The sequence below is a fragment of the Megascapheus bottae genome, chromosome 30, assembly GCF_031878675.1.
Source record: "Megascapheus bottae isolate mThoBot1 chromosome 30, mThoBot2.hap1, whole genome shotgun sequence".
NCBI classification, from domain to species: domain Eukaryota; kingdom Metazoa; phylum Chordata; class Mammalia; order Rodentia; family Geomyidae; genus Megascapheus; species Megascapheus bottae.
The window spans coordinates 5,411,984-5,427,856 of record NC_143538.1 but is presented as its reverse complement, the minus strand read 5'-3'; positions in this window follow the sequence as shown (position 1 = coordinate 5,427,856).

The window sequence follows — 15,873 nt, the reverse complement described above, 5'->3', positions numbered from 1 at the left end:
CTTGTGCTATTGTTTCTCTTTTCCACTCAAGCTGGAACTCTTACCACTTGAGTCATAGCTCCACTTCTAGCTTTTTGTCTACTTAATTGGAGCCAAGAACATTACAGACTTTCCTGCTTGGGTTGGCTTGGAACTTTGATCCTCAGATCTCAGCTTCCTGAGTAGCTAGGATTACAGGCTTGAACCACTAGTACCCAGATGACAGCACGTTCTAATATAAGTTGAGAGGCAATTCTACCAGAAATTTCATTGTCGGGGACATGCTATGACTTCTGTATTTTATTGAAAGATCACAGGGGGAAGGACACTTCAAATATGACATTTCTAAGAAGAATCCCTTCTTTAAACATCCATTGCTTCTTTCATGAGTACTCAGCTCCTGCACGTGATGCATGAGCTCCTCCCCCAGAATTGCTGTTGCAGAACTCTGCCAGGTGTACCAATCAGTCATTATTCCTTGGTTGGCTGGGGACTGGAGAGAAATTGACCCTGTGCTCTTCTCCTTGTGATTCTCTCTTCAGGTCATCATTCTTTTCTCTCTTTTCCTCTCCTGAAAGTGCCACTCTAAGCTTCATCTTTTGATTTATGTCTTTATAAAATGATGAACATTGAAGCCTGCTACTCCCCTAGGGGTAGTAAGGTAAATAAACCCGGCAGAAGCTCATAAAATTGTAGTGGAGACAGACACACCAACCAATTACACTAATGCAATGTGATGCGTGCGTTTATTCTTAGCAGATTCTGACTACTCTGCTTATTAAATCAATTTTTCAGACATTTAGCCTAGTCTGGGATAGGTCTATTGGATTAGAGGGATATGAGCCTGGCATTTCCCAAAGTTACACAGGTAGTCACATGCCTAAAAGGTATTGTTCCATGTGCCTCTTAGTGAGGTAGGTACCAGCACCATGGACTAGGAGAGAGAGCACTGCAGCTGAGAAGCATCTTGTGGACAGAGGGCTCCCAACATAAGAAGGAAAGTCAACCTGGATGTGCAGGTGCATACATGTGCAGGTAAATTACCGGAGCACCATGGAGAAATGAAAAACCATAGCTCAGGGCTGGGAATCTGCTTTCCCAGACTCTACGCTGTGATTAATAAATGTATCAAAGCAATTCCCACCCAAATGAGTGAAATCTTCACACAGAATTTCCAGTTAGAAGAAAACCACAAATACCATCCATCCAAATGTGCACAACAAAGTCCAGACAAATCACAAGTCAAAAACTGTTCTGGGGAGGGCTAAAATAAAAAATTAAAAAAAAACCTGTTCTTGAGCCAGGAAATAGGACTCACGCCTGTAATCCTATCTACTAGGGAGGCTGAGATCTGAGGACTGTGTTTCAAAATCAGCCCAAGCAGGAAAGTTGGTGAGACTCTTTATTGATCTCCAATAAACTACTTAGAAAAAGGCAGAAGTGGCACTTTGGCTCAAGTGGTAGAGTGCTAACCTTGTGCAAAAGTCGCTTAGGGATAGCACCCAGACCTAGAGCTCAATTCCCATGATTGGCAAAAAAAATTACAAACAAATACAACTGTTCTCGAGCTCATCATAGAACTGGGATGCACCTGCAAGGAGAAATGGGGTTTGAATATCTGCTTATCTAGGTAGGGGGAGACCTGACAGATCCATTATGAAGAATTACACCCAAAATTTGTAAACAAAGGGCAAAAGCAGAACTGGGGGGCTGGGGAGGGAATACTGGGATCCTGGAGCTTACAGAACATGAGGAAGATACACTTGTTTGTTCCCAGCCACCCTCTGTATCACCGAGTGCTCACAGAAGTCAGTGCCTCTGGAGTCACAGAAGTGTGACTCCAGACTTAGAATCCTTCTCCAGGACATTTTGTGAGGGCAGAACTGGAGTTTGAATTCAAGAGTCTTTCCCTTGCTAAGCAGGTCTTTTACTTGAACTATGCCTCTAGCTGTTTTTTGCTTTCACCGTTTTTAAATACAGTTTTGTCTTTATGCACAGGCTGGCCTGGAATGTTTTCATAGGACATGAGTTGAGTGATAAAATTGCTTCCTCTCTTCATTCATATACCCCTCCTCCTCAAGGACCAGGTTCGTAGTATTCATTTTATTAGACTGTAAGTTAATATTGCGGTTGGGGGAGGGATCTTACTTTCTGCCCAGAGTGACCTCAAAATGTGATCCTCTAGACCTCTGCCTCTTGAGGAGCTAGGATTACAAGCATGAACTATTGTGGCTTCTTCTGGATATCTGGAGGGACAAAAGTTCAAAACTACTAGCTTACTAACTACTACTACTACGACGACTATTCTACTGAGCATAGATCTCTGTACTTACTGGCCACTCTTACTGCCAGGGAACAAAAGAAAGTCTTAACATAATCCTCTTTAAGTCTGTCCATGTCCTAATGAATGGTTCAATGTCATTCCTTCTGATGGATGAGTAGAATTCTATTGGACATATATACCATATTTTCTTGATCCATTTGTCCATGAGGGGCATCTGGACTGATTCCACATTTTGCCAGTGGTAAACAATGCTGCAGTAAATATGGTTGTGGTGGTGGCTTTATTGTATCCTTGTTTGCGGTCTACTGGGGAAAAAAATGTCAAGGAGTAGAATTGCTGGGCCATAGAGAAGTTCTATAGTTAGTCTTTTAAGGAACCTCCACACTGCTTTCCAGCCTGGCTAAACAAGTTTACATTCCCACTGACAGTGTAATAGAGTTCCCTTTTGGTCGCATCCATGCCAGCATTTCTTATTTTTAGTTTTCTTGATAATGGACATTCTAACTGGGGTGAGGTAAAATTAGTGTTTTGATTTGCATTTTCCTTTATGGCCAGAGATGTTGAATTTTTTTTCTTGTGTCTATTGGCTGTATTTACTTCTTCTGAGAAGTCTTTTTTTAACTGGGTTGTTGTTTCTTAGAGGCTTCAAGTAAAGCAAGCGGGACCCAGAGAAACACAGGCTCCATGGTTTCCCTCATTAGTGGGAGCTAGAATGTGCCCATAAACCAGAATTAAGCACACTGAGTGGGACTTAAGCAGTTATAAATGAGTTAACTGTACTGTAACAGAATCTATGGGGAACACAAACAGTATAATTCTTTAGAAAGACTAAGTCAAAAACTAACAAAATTAGTACCAGGAAATGGGTATTTGCCAGGGGGTAGGAGGATAGATCAAGAGGAAAGGGGTAGAATGAACCTAAGAAATGTATAGAATGCCAGCAAGAATGCACAAAAAGGAAAGGGGTGGGTGGAAGGGGGGATGAAGATGTTGAAGGGATGCCACAGATAAAAATGTACTGTGTACATAAATTGCTTTATTAAATGGCAAAAGGAATCCAATACATAACCCGAAGATTAAGAAAAGTAAGGGGTTGTAGGTGAGAATGCTAAAAGGGGTGTCATTGATCAAGGGGCATTGTATGTACAATTACCTAAAGAAAATAAAAATGTATTTTAAACAAAAAAGGTCTTAAGCAGGATCTGGTAGGGATAGTGGCCAGACTGAGAAACCTAGCATGGGGAGTCCATTTAGCTAAGGCTCAGGAACAGTGCCTGGCCAAAACAGAACCTTAATCACAGTGGCAGAGAAAATCCCACATCTCTACATCCCAGCATGATGAAAAGCCATTAAGTAACAAGTAATAGCATAGAATAATGACTTACTAGGGAAAGATAAGAGCATGAAAAAAGGCTACCTCTGAAAATCAATGCAAAGAAAAAACCTAAATATGAGGATATGAAAGTATTAACAAAGCCCCTCAGACAGACAAAGCAGACTCCGTCCTAAACATGAGGTAACACTCTAGGAATCTCAATATCAGAGGGCACTGATGGTAACCATGGCAACAACAAACCTGAAGCCAGGAATAAATCAAACTACCACATTAAAGGCCTAGCAGCAGGAAAAAAAAGAAAGAAAGAAAGTGTATTCATTTCCAGGCAGAAACAAGTATTTGCCTTCACTCCTATTATATACTTTGCAATAAAATTTTTGAATTATATAAATAGAAAAGAAAAAGCATAACACGCTCTCAATAGACAACAAAACCAAAGAAACCAGACTTTCAGTGAAGAAATTCTAAATAACCAATGTATATGTAAAGGCTAATAAAAAAAAATGTGGGCTGAGAATGTGGCTTGGTGGTGGTAGAGTGCTTGCCTGGCACACACTAAACCTAGGTTCAATTCCCCAATGCCACCTACACAGAAAAGCCAGATGTGACACTGTGGCTCCAAGTGGTAGAGTGCTAAAGTCGAGCAAAAGAAGCTCCGGGACAGTACCCAGACCCTGAGTTCAAGCCCAGGATTGGAAAAAAAATTATTAAAAATGTGAAGAACACATAAAACCAAAGAGAAAAAAGGAAAAATTCGAAGGGAGATAGGAAGTACAAGAAAGACTCAAATGACAGACTGGTAGTAAAATTTGTATTAACGTTTGACTGGTTCTGTCTGCATCAGCCGTAGGCTTTACCACCGGAGAAGGTAATGAGGGTAATCAACGAGGTTGAAGACACAGCATAAAAATAACCTACACTGACAATAAAGAGGGGGGAAAGGTACAGCACCAAATGAGTTTGGAACAATATCAAACTGTCTGTCATGTCTAATTGGAATCCTGGAACTCAAAGGGATAGGTAGAAAAAAAAAAAAACAGTACATTCACCATCTTCTGAATCAATGATTTATCAAACCATGAATTCAAAGAACACCAAAAATACCAAAGGCCAAAAAGCCAGCAAATTAAAGTCAAACCTAGGTGTATCACATCTGAACTTCTGCCAACAAAAGACAAGAAGAAATCTTGAAGCTAGTCAGAGAAAACTACCCACAGAAGCTCAAAGATAAGCATTGCAGTAGACTTCTAGTGAGATTATGCAAGCCAGAAGATGATGGAAAGACCTCTCTACAATACTAGGAAGAAAAATACATTAACACAAAACTTACAAACAGGAATAAAACGCTCTTCAAAAATAAGGAAAGGGGGGACCGGGAGTTTGGCCTAGTGGTTAAAGTGCTTGCCTAGCATACATGAAGACCCGGGGTTCGATTCCTCGGTACCACATACATAGAAAAAAGCTGGAAGTGGTGCTGAGGCTCAAGTGGTAGAGCTCTGGCCTTGAGAAAGTCCAAGGACAGTGCTCAGGCCCTGAGCGCAAGCCCAGGACTGACAAAAAAAAAACACACACAATTAAAAATAAAGTGGTTCAAAAATATAAGTTTAAAAAAAAAAAAAGGAAAGGGGCCAGGAGTTTGGCCTAGTGGTAGAGTGCTTGCATAGCATGCACAAAGACCCAGGGTCAATTCCTTGGTACCACATACATAGAAAAAAGCCGGAAGTGGTGCTGTGGCTCAAGTGGTAGAGCTCTGGCCCTGAGAAAACTCAAGGACAGTGCTCAGGCCCTGAGCTCAAGGTCCAGGACTGGCAAAAAAATATATATATATACATATATATAATATGGAATGTAAAATAAGTACAAAACAAAGTCAAGTATACATCTGCTCATAGCAACAATTTCACAGTCAAAATATCCACAAAATATGGAGGGGGCAAACAGAATCTCACATATCTATGCAAAGCAATAGGATTCTGCCACCAAAAGGAATGAAGGAATGCCAGACCGTAGACAAAAATCTTAGGTTCCTCTTCTCCTATGGAAACAGTAAATCCATAACTAGAAGCTAACTATAAGTTATAATAGGAGCTCTGGAAATCAAAGTTTTGTAGCAAACATCCATCAGTGAAAACGATCACATTTAGCATGGTATGATATTTTGTGGTGTTTTACTGATATATTTACATGCCTTCCCAGTATGGTATGTTTTGAGAGAAGCTGAGCAGGAGGATCCTGGACTCTGAGATGTCTTTAACAAACCAGAGAGACTTGGTTTTTTAGTGTTCTAAGCTATCTGGGAGTTGCCAGTGGGACTGTCTTTTTGATACTCTTTTTATATTGTATTGTTTTATATGGCATTACTGTGCATTGCGTTGTATTATATTTGACAGGATCTCACGCTGTAACTCAGACTAACCTTGAACTAGTAATCCTTCCGATTTTGTCTTCAGAGTGCTAGAATTACAGGCCTAGGTTACTGATGGCCAAGAAAAACACAAATTGGATTTCAGGCTGGGAAAGCCACAGTGAGTGAACTGAGCTTATGAAGACACAGAGAACTCACAACCAGTGCCTGAGGTGAAAAAGCAGTGATGCAGAAATAATAGAAGAGCCCAAGGCCAGAGTAAAAGTACGAGTCACCTCATGCTTTAAGAAATTATGCCATTTATTTTCATTTTTGAGTATACCTTAATTGCACAAAGGGATTCTGTTGTGGTATTTCTTTATGTACATGTAATGTGCTTGGTCACACTCACCAGATCTATTACTCTTTCTTAGTGTCCCTTTCCTCTTTTTACAATTTTAATACACAATTTTCATACAGGCATATAAAGTACACCAGTAATATTCATCCCCACATCATCACCGCCTTTCCTTCTTCTCAACACTGTCTCCCTGAACAGTCCTACTTCCACATTCATGTGATTTTTAGATTAGACCATTATTTACATTCATGAGATAATCTAGATTCCTGCATATGAAAGATCATATAATATATATCTTTCAGAGACTGGTTTATTCCCCTTCCTTTTATTTTGGTGCCAGCCTGAACTCAGGGCCAAGGTACTGTCCCTGAAATTTTGTTAGCTAGCACTCTACTACTTGAGCCGCAGCTCCAGTTCCAGCTATTTTCTTTTGGGTGATGATGAATTGGAGGTAAGAGTTTTATGGTCCTCCCTCGGAATTCTCATATCGCAGTCTCCTGAGTAGGTAAGCATGATTATAAGCTTGAGTCACCAGCAACCAGCTTCTTTATTTTTTAAGGATGAATAATTATATATGTATGTTATGTAGGTATGTATATATATCAAGGAGAGAGAGGGAAAGAGAGAGGAAGAAGAAGAAAGAGGAGGAGGAGGAGGGAGGGAGGGAGGGAGGGGAAAGGAGGAAGGAAGGGAGAGAGAGGGAGAGAGAGAGAGAGGGAAGGAGAGAGATTTTCTTTATCCATTCTTTATCAAGTCCTCATGTGCAGAACCTAGGATGATCTTATAAACCTTTCCTAGGGGTTCCAGACAGTTCTGTGGCTGTGTGTGCCAGGATCTGTAACACCTGCAAAGGAGGTGCACCAGGGAATGTGAACCTGCATATCAACAGATTGACAAAACTTTTGTCTCTAAGCCAATCCAGGCAGAAAAGTCCATAAGGCTCTTATTTCCAATTAACCAACAAAAAAAAGCAGGAACTAAAAGTATGGCTCGAGGGGTAAAGTGAGCACAAAAGTTAAGTGAGATCATGAGTCTCTGCCCATACTGGGAGAAAAAAAATAATGAAAATAAACAAAGACACAAACCAAACAAATCCTATGAAGAACTTTAAATATGCTTTATCCCTAATAGCTACACCAATCATGGATGTGGGAAAATTTGACCCGATGATGTCAATATTCAAAATAACATCCGTGATGGCAGGATCCTGTGCCCCTTTAAGGGTGGTCAAGGCTCTGGATTTACAAAGCATTTAACAAAGTTAGTCTCCTGCTGAGTCTTCATGTATCCATGTGCAGCTTGAGCTCCGAGAGCTGCAGAGTTGAAAGATTCCATGTAGAATATGGTTTCCTTGAGAACAACCCAGATGGAGAGAGAGAGAGAGAGAGAAAGAGAGAGAGAGAGAGAGAGAGAGAGAGAGAGAGAGAGAGAGAGAGAGAGAGAGAGAGAGAGAGAGAGGCGCCAGCTGCACATATAACAATTGGATCTTAAGAAGACCAAACAAAGCTGTCCATTAAATGAGAGCTCTTAATAAGCAGCTTTAAAACATGATTATCTCTCATTATTCTCCCAAATGGAATCCATTTGCTTTGTACTTTTCAGACAGGCTCTGGGAAGGAAGCGAGGTGCTGCCAATGGCATCTCAGATGCTGGGAGGCACCAGGGTGACCTGTCTGTACAGCAGGCTCGGTGGATCTCACTCATGAATTCACTGAACATACATTAGAGACCTACAGAAAGCTGTTCCAGCTGCCAGCACATGACAACCAACACACCAAGATCCTTGCTTCCCAGGGTGCTTTACCCAAGTTGTGGGGGAGGCAACCAACAAATGAAATGCCCCACAGCAGTCTTCCCTTCTCTCAGTTACTTGTGATTGCAATCGTTCATTGTCAACCACAGTCTGAAAACATTAAGTGGAATAGTCCAGAAATAAGCAACTCCTAGGTTTTTAAATAGCACATCCATCTGAAGAACATGAGGGGGTCTTGCTCCATCCTGCTCCCTGTCTATCCCACATGGAATACTCACCACCAGCCTGCCGTCAGCCTGCCTCAGTGATCACTCAAAGTAGAAAATCTTCCTTCTAACTCATCATCAGAAAGCCAAACGCAAGCTGAGCTGTAATTCTACCTACTGGGGAGGCTGGTATCTGATGATCACAGTTCAAAACCAACTAGAGTAGGAAAGACCAGGAGACACATATCTCAAATTAACCACCAAAAAAATGAAAGTGGAGCTGTGGCTCAAAGTGATACAGCACTGACCTTGAGCACAAAAAATGCTCAGGCACAGTGCCCAGGCCCTGAGTTCAATCCCAGGACTGGCACAAAAGAGAAAAAATGAAGAGATAAGCCACAGACAGAGATGATATTTGGGATATTTGCAAAACATCTATATCATAAAAGATTGCATCAAGAATCTATTTTTTAACAATGCTCACTGATAAGAAAACAAAAAGAACAGCTGGTGAAACACATAAACAGACACTAAACCAAGAAAGAAACACAACTTAAAAATATGTAAATGTAAAGATTCCCCAGTGTCATCAGGAAGACAGAGCAAAGCCAAAAAATGAGATCAGTTGATACCACTTTTCCTCCTCTGGGTAAACAGCCCAAAAGATCTCTTTGAGCAGGTTTTCAAGAGTGATACTTTTTCATCCAAGTTCATAGCCTCATCATTTAAAATAGACAAAAGGTGGAAGCAACTCAACTCCACTGGCAGATGAACAGACAACATACTGTAGGATATCTAGACATATCTAGACATATTATTCAGCCTTAAAAAGAAAGAAAATTCGATTGGTTCTATGACATGGATGTGCCTCAAGGATATTACACTGAGTGACATAAGAGCCAGTCATAAAGTGGCAAATACTAAGACTAAACTAACACAAGACATCTAAAGTAGTCAGATCACAAAGACAGAAAGTGGAATGATAGGTTCCCAAGAGCTGGGAGAGAGGGGACAGATAGAGAGGGAATTAAGATTATTAAATATAGGAATTCTGTTGTGAAGATGCACAGTTCTGGCCAGAAGTGTTGGTAGTGATGAGAGCAGCAAATACATTTAATGACAAGAACTATGTAATGTAAAATACTTACACCACTGAGTTTGTGTTATATGTATTTTTAACATACTAAAAAAAACCCACAAAGTGAGATGGCATTCACTCCCTCTATAGTTTACAAGAGTAAACAGAACAAACAATAATAGAAATTGGCAAAGATATAGAAATGGGAGCTTTCAGCCACTGTTGGTAGGAGTAAAAAAAAATGTCAGAGTCATTTGGGAAATAATCTCTTAAAATTGGCAGTGTGTGTTTGTGCTTGGCACCATCTCTTCACAATTTAAACACATGTTTGATCCAATTGTTCCACCCCAAGGTATTTTCTAAAAGGATGGATGTGTCTACAGGAGAACCAATACTTAAATATATACTGTAGTTGAGGAAAACCTGGATAAGCATAAAGAGATGAATGAATAATCACAGCGTGGTAAATCCATGGAGCAGAATATTATTCAGCAATATAAAAGCATGACCACTGATGCATGACCATCCAAATTAAAATAATTATGGCCACACAAGAAACAGACCAGAGAATATACTACACAAATGCATTTATATAAAATTCTAGAAAGTGCAAACGAATATTCAGGAACACAAATGAGATGAGCCATTCTGCTGGGGTCATTGGAGATATACTCAGTGGGAAAGAAGGTTAGTGAAAGGTAGGAAGAACTGCTTGGGTGGAAATAATGAAGAACGCCAGCTTCATGATGGGGCTGCACAGAGGTCCAAAAGATGGCTTAGAGGGGTCCACTCCTCTTTGGGGTGCTGGGACAGGGTTTTGGCATGGTTAGAGCACTGTAAAACACTGCTAATGGTAAGACTGACCAAAAACATAACCAAACAAGAGCCTTGGATGGCTTTGAATGGGAAGACTGTCGATGTCAGCCTCCTGAGTAGCTATGATTAGGAGCATGAACGCTGGCCTCAAACAAAACCTTGTTTTAATGAACTTGAGATGATCCTGCAGCCATTTCCACCTGGAGAGAAGAGGAGCAAGCTCCCCTATGACCCAGAAGAAGATATTTGATGCACACTCAGTCTCCTATTTTGCCTAAGAGACGCTATGACTAGCAAAGGCGTGACCCCTCATTTACATGAAAGTCTGCCGTAATTGGTCCAGACACCTTGGCCACACCCCCTCTTTGGCTGTAGATGCTCCTCTACTCTGAGCATGACTCAGGAGAGACTGCATGCTGCTCCTGCGTGCCCCAACATTAGGCCCAGTGAAAGTCTTCACTCTGGTGGTTTTGTCTACTTTGGGCTCATCATTAGGAGAGCAAGCTGAACTGGAAACACAGAATGAGTAATGTGACATATGGATAACACTAGGTACTGTCTAGGGCTGTAGATCATGACACCCAAGAACTGTAACACTCATCAATAGAAGGCTAAGTGTGTCCCAGCAACTAATGCAGACTGAGAGCTGCAACCCTAGGCACTGTTCAGGGCTCTGATATAGGGGCACTACTGATGGCTAGAGGGCCAAGCTCATCCCAGGACTTGCGGCCAGTGGGACATGAGAACTATACCATTAGAAGGCTCTACCTGGGGTTGTTATCTACTGCTTCTGGAAACCAGGAATTCCAACAGCTGCCAAATACTGGAATACCAAGTGTCTCTCAGAGTGTGGAGCTGTAAGCTTCTGGTCCTGGGGCACCCAAAGTCTTGGGATCAACAGTTAGAAGCTTTCCTTGTCTACCCATGATTCTTATGTGGGTGGTACAAAATGAACAGAGTCAAGTAACAGGCAGCATACAGAGGGCCATCACACTAAATTTTACACCTTAAACACTGGCAGTTCTTTAATTACTGCGATTAAGTTATATCTCAACAAGGAAGATTTTTTTTTAATTAAGAGACTATATAGAACATAGCAACGCTTTTTATTTTATCTTTTATTAACTTTAGTTGTAAAAAGGAATTGTATCTCAGTAAGATAGCTTTTTAAAATTCAGAGACAAGGCAGAATATCTTTAAGTAGTTGTACAAAGGAGTTATCTCAATGAGGCGGTTCTTTTTTAAATTAAGAGATTATGCAGAACATAGCCAAATGTTAAAAAAAAAAGCAACAACAAAGATTTCCTGGGTAAGTCTGAAAAACATTCACTAACAAATCTACAAATACAATTTTCATTCGGAAACTGTCAAAAATTCCCTTGACCTCCTCCCTCTGTGTACTATAAAATGTTATGAAAACGGAACACAGGCTTTTCCTCAGAGTAAGCATTTGAACACAAACTGCCTTTACACACAAGGAAAGCATTTAACTTGTATTTCAGATACCAAGGTTCTTTAGACTTAAATTGTCTTCTTGAAACTTGATTTAAAAAAAAAAAAAAAAGTTGCCCAGTTTGAGTTTGTGAAGTGTAAAATTAGAGTGGCCCAATTTCACAGGGATTGAAATAGAATCATTTCTGAAAAATACAAAAAGGGAATTGCCCAAAGCACTTTCATGTAGAACGTTCTTTCTATAAAAAAATTTCATTATTTACACTGCAGAGCTTTATTTCCTAAGGGGCTTTGACAAAAATAGAATCGTAAAATGCTAGCATCACAAAGGAGCTGGAAACCATCTGGTTCCACATCATTTTCTGGTGAGTCAAATGAAGTCCAATGAATGGATGATTTATGAAGAAGCAGTCAGGGTGGAGGCTGGAAATGGAGGATAAGGCTCCACTCCTGCTTCCTCTTGATGAAGAATGACTAAGAAAGACAGACACTACCCAGGCTCCAGTATCACAAAGCCTGGAAGGGCAATAACCGTGTTAGGTCCACTCGCCAAGAGAGGCATTCATTATTCAGGCATTCCATGACTTCGTATCTATTGGGCACCCTGGGACACAAAGCTCTATGCTAGGTCTTCCTTCCATCTTGAGTATGAATGACATAGAGCTTCACTAAATTTGTTTCTAGCAAGGCAGAAATACAATGAAAATTTCACACCCAATTTGTTATTTCATTGTATACCTGCCACCAGTGTTAGCAAGAAGCACCTGGAAGGGAATCCCTCCTACCTTCGAGGGGTGTGGGAAAACTGGTCCTCCATTATGAATGTGATCATCATCATTTTGAGGTCACGACTGACCACCAAGATGAAATAAGAACATAAAAACAACAACAACCTACCTCTCCCTCCCAGCTTGCTGCTTGTAGATGAAAGACAAGAAAAAGCATTATCAAGTAGAAAGCGGACCTTAAACACACGTCTGAGTCAATTGCCTCATGCAGGTGGAGTACAATTCATTCATTTATAAAAATCATTTTTTTAAAAAATGTATACACAAGCTAGATTTTCCCATTATTCTTTGGGCTTTGTGTCTTCCTAATTCAAAAGCAGATGCTTCTTTCTCACGCTCACACTCTCTTTCTTTCCTCTTTTTTAATAACTTGATCTTTTGTGACACTGAAATAGTAGACAGCTGTGACAAAAAGAAATGGGGCTGGGAGTATGGCCTAGTGGTAGAGTGCTTGCCTAGCATTCATGAAGACCCAAATTCAATTCCTCAGTACCACATACATAGAAAAAGCCAGAAACGATGCTGTGGCTCAAGTGGCAGAATGCTAGCCTTGAGGAAAAAGCCCAAGGACAGTGCTCAGAACTTGAATTCAAGCCCCAGGACTAGCAAAAAGAAAAGATTAAATGTCTGTCAAAAGAAAGAAAGAAAGAAAGAAAGAAAGAAAGAAAGAAAGAAAGAAAGAAAGAAAGAAAGAAAGAAAGAAAGAAAGAAAGAAAGAGAAAGAAAGAAAGAAAGAAAAAGAAAGGAGAAAAGAAAGAAAGGAGAAAAGAAAGAAAGAAAGAGAAAAAAGAAAAGAAAAGAAATGGGCTGGTCACTCTTGCCTCATGGAGTAAACTTAGCAAGATTAAAACTTAATCGGACCAAGTTTCCATTCTACCAGATGTCAAGGTCAAAAGAGCTGGGCAAGATTTCAGTGCTCCCATCTTCTCTGTGTTTTCACTGAGATAATGTACTTATTTCATGAATTCTTCATCCCCAGTGCTCTCCGTTGGATTTTCTCCATTTCATAAAAAGTCATGGAGGCCTATGCAAAGCAACTACCATGGCTGTGCTTTCCCATGACTACTGAGTACCTGCACTGCAAGAAGCTGTCACAGATCACAAGGGCCACCCTAGACCTGAGGAAGCTGATGATCAGACGGGAACAGAGAAACACCCCAGGGCGTCTCTGATCCACTCTCAGTAACATAATGATGCAGCAGCCTGCTTCTCAACACTCCCCAGGCTTCACAGTGCTTCCCGCAGAATCTCTGGACACTGTACCCAGCCAGGATCCCTCGGGATAGCTTGCTGCACTTCATCGCCTTCTGGGGACAGCGGTTCAAGTGGGGCACTGGCCAACCCCTCCAGGGTCTGGATCTCCACCACCTCGAGAAGACTGATCACATGATCAAGTAGGTCAGGCGGGTTGGCTGGCAAGTAGTTGATTTTTAAACGCTTAGTTGGTCAGGCTGAAGTCCACAACCTTTAGTGCAGTAATAGCCCCAAGTAGTGAAGGAATACCAATCCAGTTGATTCTGTACAATTAACAAATGTTAACAGAGAGAAGAATCTAATAATTTTACTATCCAACTAAGGTCATCTTTGCAAAAATGTTTTAAGCAGATGCTTTTGTTTTTCCTTTTGTCCAGTCCTGGGTACAGTCAGAATGATACTTACATGTGAAAGGACATTGAATGACACCCTGTCAAGCCCTTCAGATGGCTTTCTCTAACACCAAGAGACAACTCTTGATCTGGTCCCTGGGCCTCCTAGGCCACACCTTCAGGGGCTTTTCCCAAGTCCCACCACCTGGCCCCATTCCCCTAACTTAGTTCTCTCAGATCAAAGAGCACCTGAGAGCATCTCTGTGAATCTCTCACCAATTCCCAAGCACTCCCATTCCATAAGACTTGTACTCCTTGGTAGCATACAGTGACCAAAGCAAGGAAACACAGACATGCACTTATGTATGCCCAGGCACTCAGGCAAACTTGCATGTTTAGGACTACCAATATATATTCAACGGGTAGTAAAAAGAGTCAGTCATCCCTGTCCTCAACATCCCTTAAGCAATGAGCACCTTTCAATCCAAGGAAGAGGACCTTGTTTTTATGTCTTTATATCCTGGTTATGTAACCAGTCTAAAGAAACATTTCAAAACACTTTTCTCTGGAGAACCCTTCAAGAAGTTGGATGGTGTGAGTGATTTTCTTTCCTGAGAATTTCTTCTTGCTTTATGGGAAAGGAGATTATCTTTAAAGTCCTTTTTTTTGTTCCAGGAGAGTGAAAGGCCAGGAAATAAATCCATGTCTCTGCCACTTATTTCAATGTAAGTCTCCCATTCATCATTTGTTAGTGTTTCTTCAATCAAAGAATAGAATAAAACTGTCCAACCAAGTGCAGGAAAGAGCACGGATGCCGGGGGGGCGGGGCGCAAAGAGCCCTTCCTAATGTGCCAAGGCTATTTTCTATATTAAATCACTTAATAATTGCTTCATGTCTGTCTTTGCTTTGCCCTGAACACACAAGAAAGGGCTTCAAATCCCATTGTGGGGAGGGAGGGTGTTCTGAGCAAGGGAAAAGGAAGCTACCTAGAAACTGCTGCCAGCAAATAGCCAATTCTCGCCATTCCAAACATGAGTCATACAAAATAAGGCTTCATAAATAAGAGCAGGGAGCATGTGAGTCCTCCCAGCTCTTTAAAACCCACGTGGAGTGGAAGAAACGGAAGAACTCTTAACTGCTCAGGCTGGATGGTTGAGGTGTGAATGCTGGACTTGGTGCCAAAACAAAGTTCAGGGAGTAACCTAAACTTCTTTCCTCTTAGATAAAATGACTGAACTAGGACTCTAGGGAGAGAGAACTGAGGATAGAACTCGGGGTGTCAGTTTCCCTGTTGGTATCCAAGAGGTTATAAACAAATTCACTGGGGTATAATAGTCTCTATGGAGAGGGTAAATTGTAGAATTCTTTAGAAAGACTAGGTCAAAACCCAACAAAGTAAGTACTAGGAAGGATACTTGTAAGGGGTTGGAAACAAGGTGAGAGAGGTAAAAGAATGAACAGGGGAAAGAAACAGACTGCAGGCAAGAATATATTGTATATAACACACAGCTGAGAAAAACAATCTCTAGTCTCAGCAAAATCTGTGGAAGGAGAGTGAGGGAGAAGGAGAAAAAGAGGAAGGAAGGGAAGAAGAAAGGAAGGAGAGAAGGAAGGAAGGAAGGAAGGAAGGAAGGAAGGAAGGAAGGAAGGAAGGAAGGAAGGAAGGAAGGCAGGCAGATAAGCAGGCAAAAGGGAAGGAGAAAGGGAAGGGAAGGAAAGGGAAAGGAGGAAGAAGGAAGAAAAAAAGAAAAATGGATGAAAATCACAAGCTATGAAAGGTCATTAAAGCTCATTAAAGGAAACTATTTCATCTTCATTTGAGTCTTTTCAACTAGAAAGAAATATTTATCAAGTCACTAGGTTTGTAATTACAGTGTCACCCAGTGAGA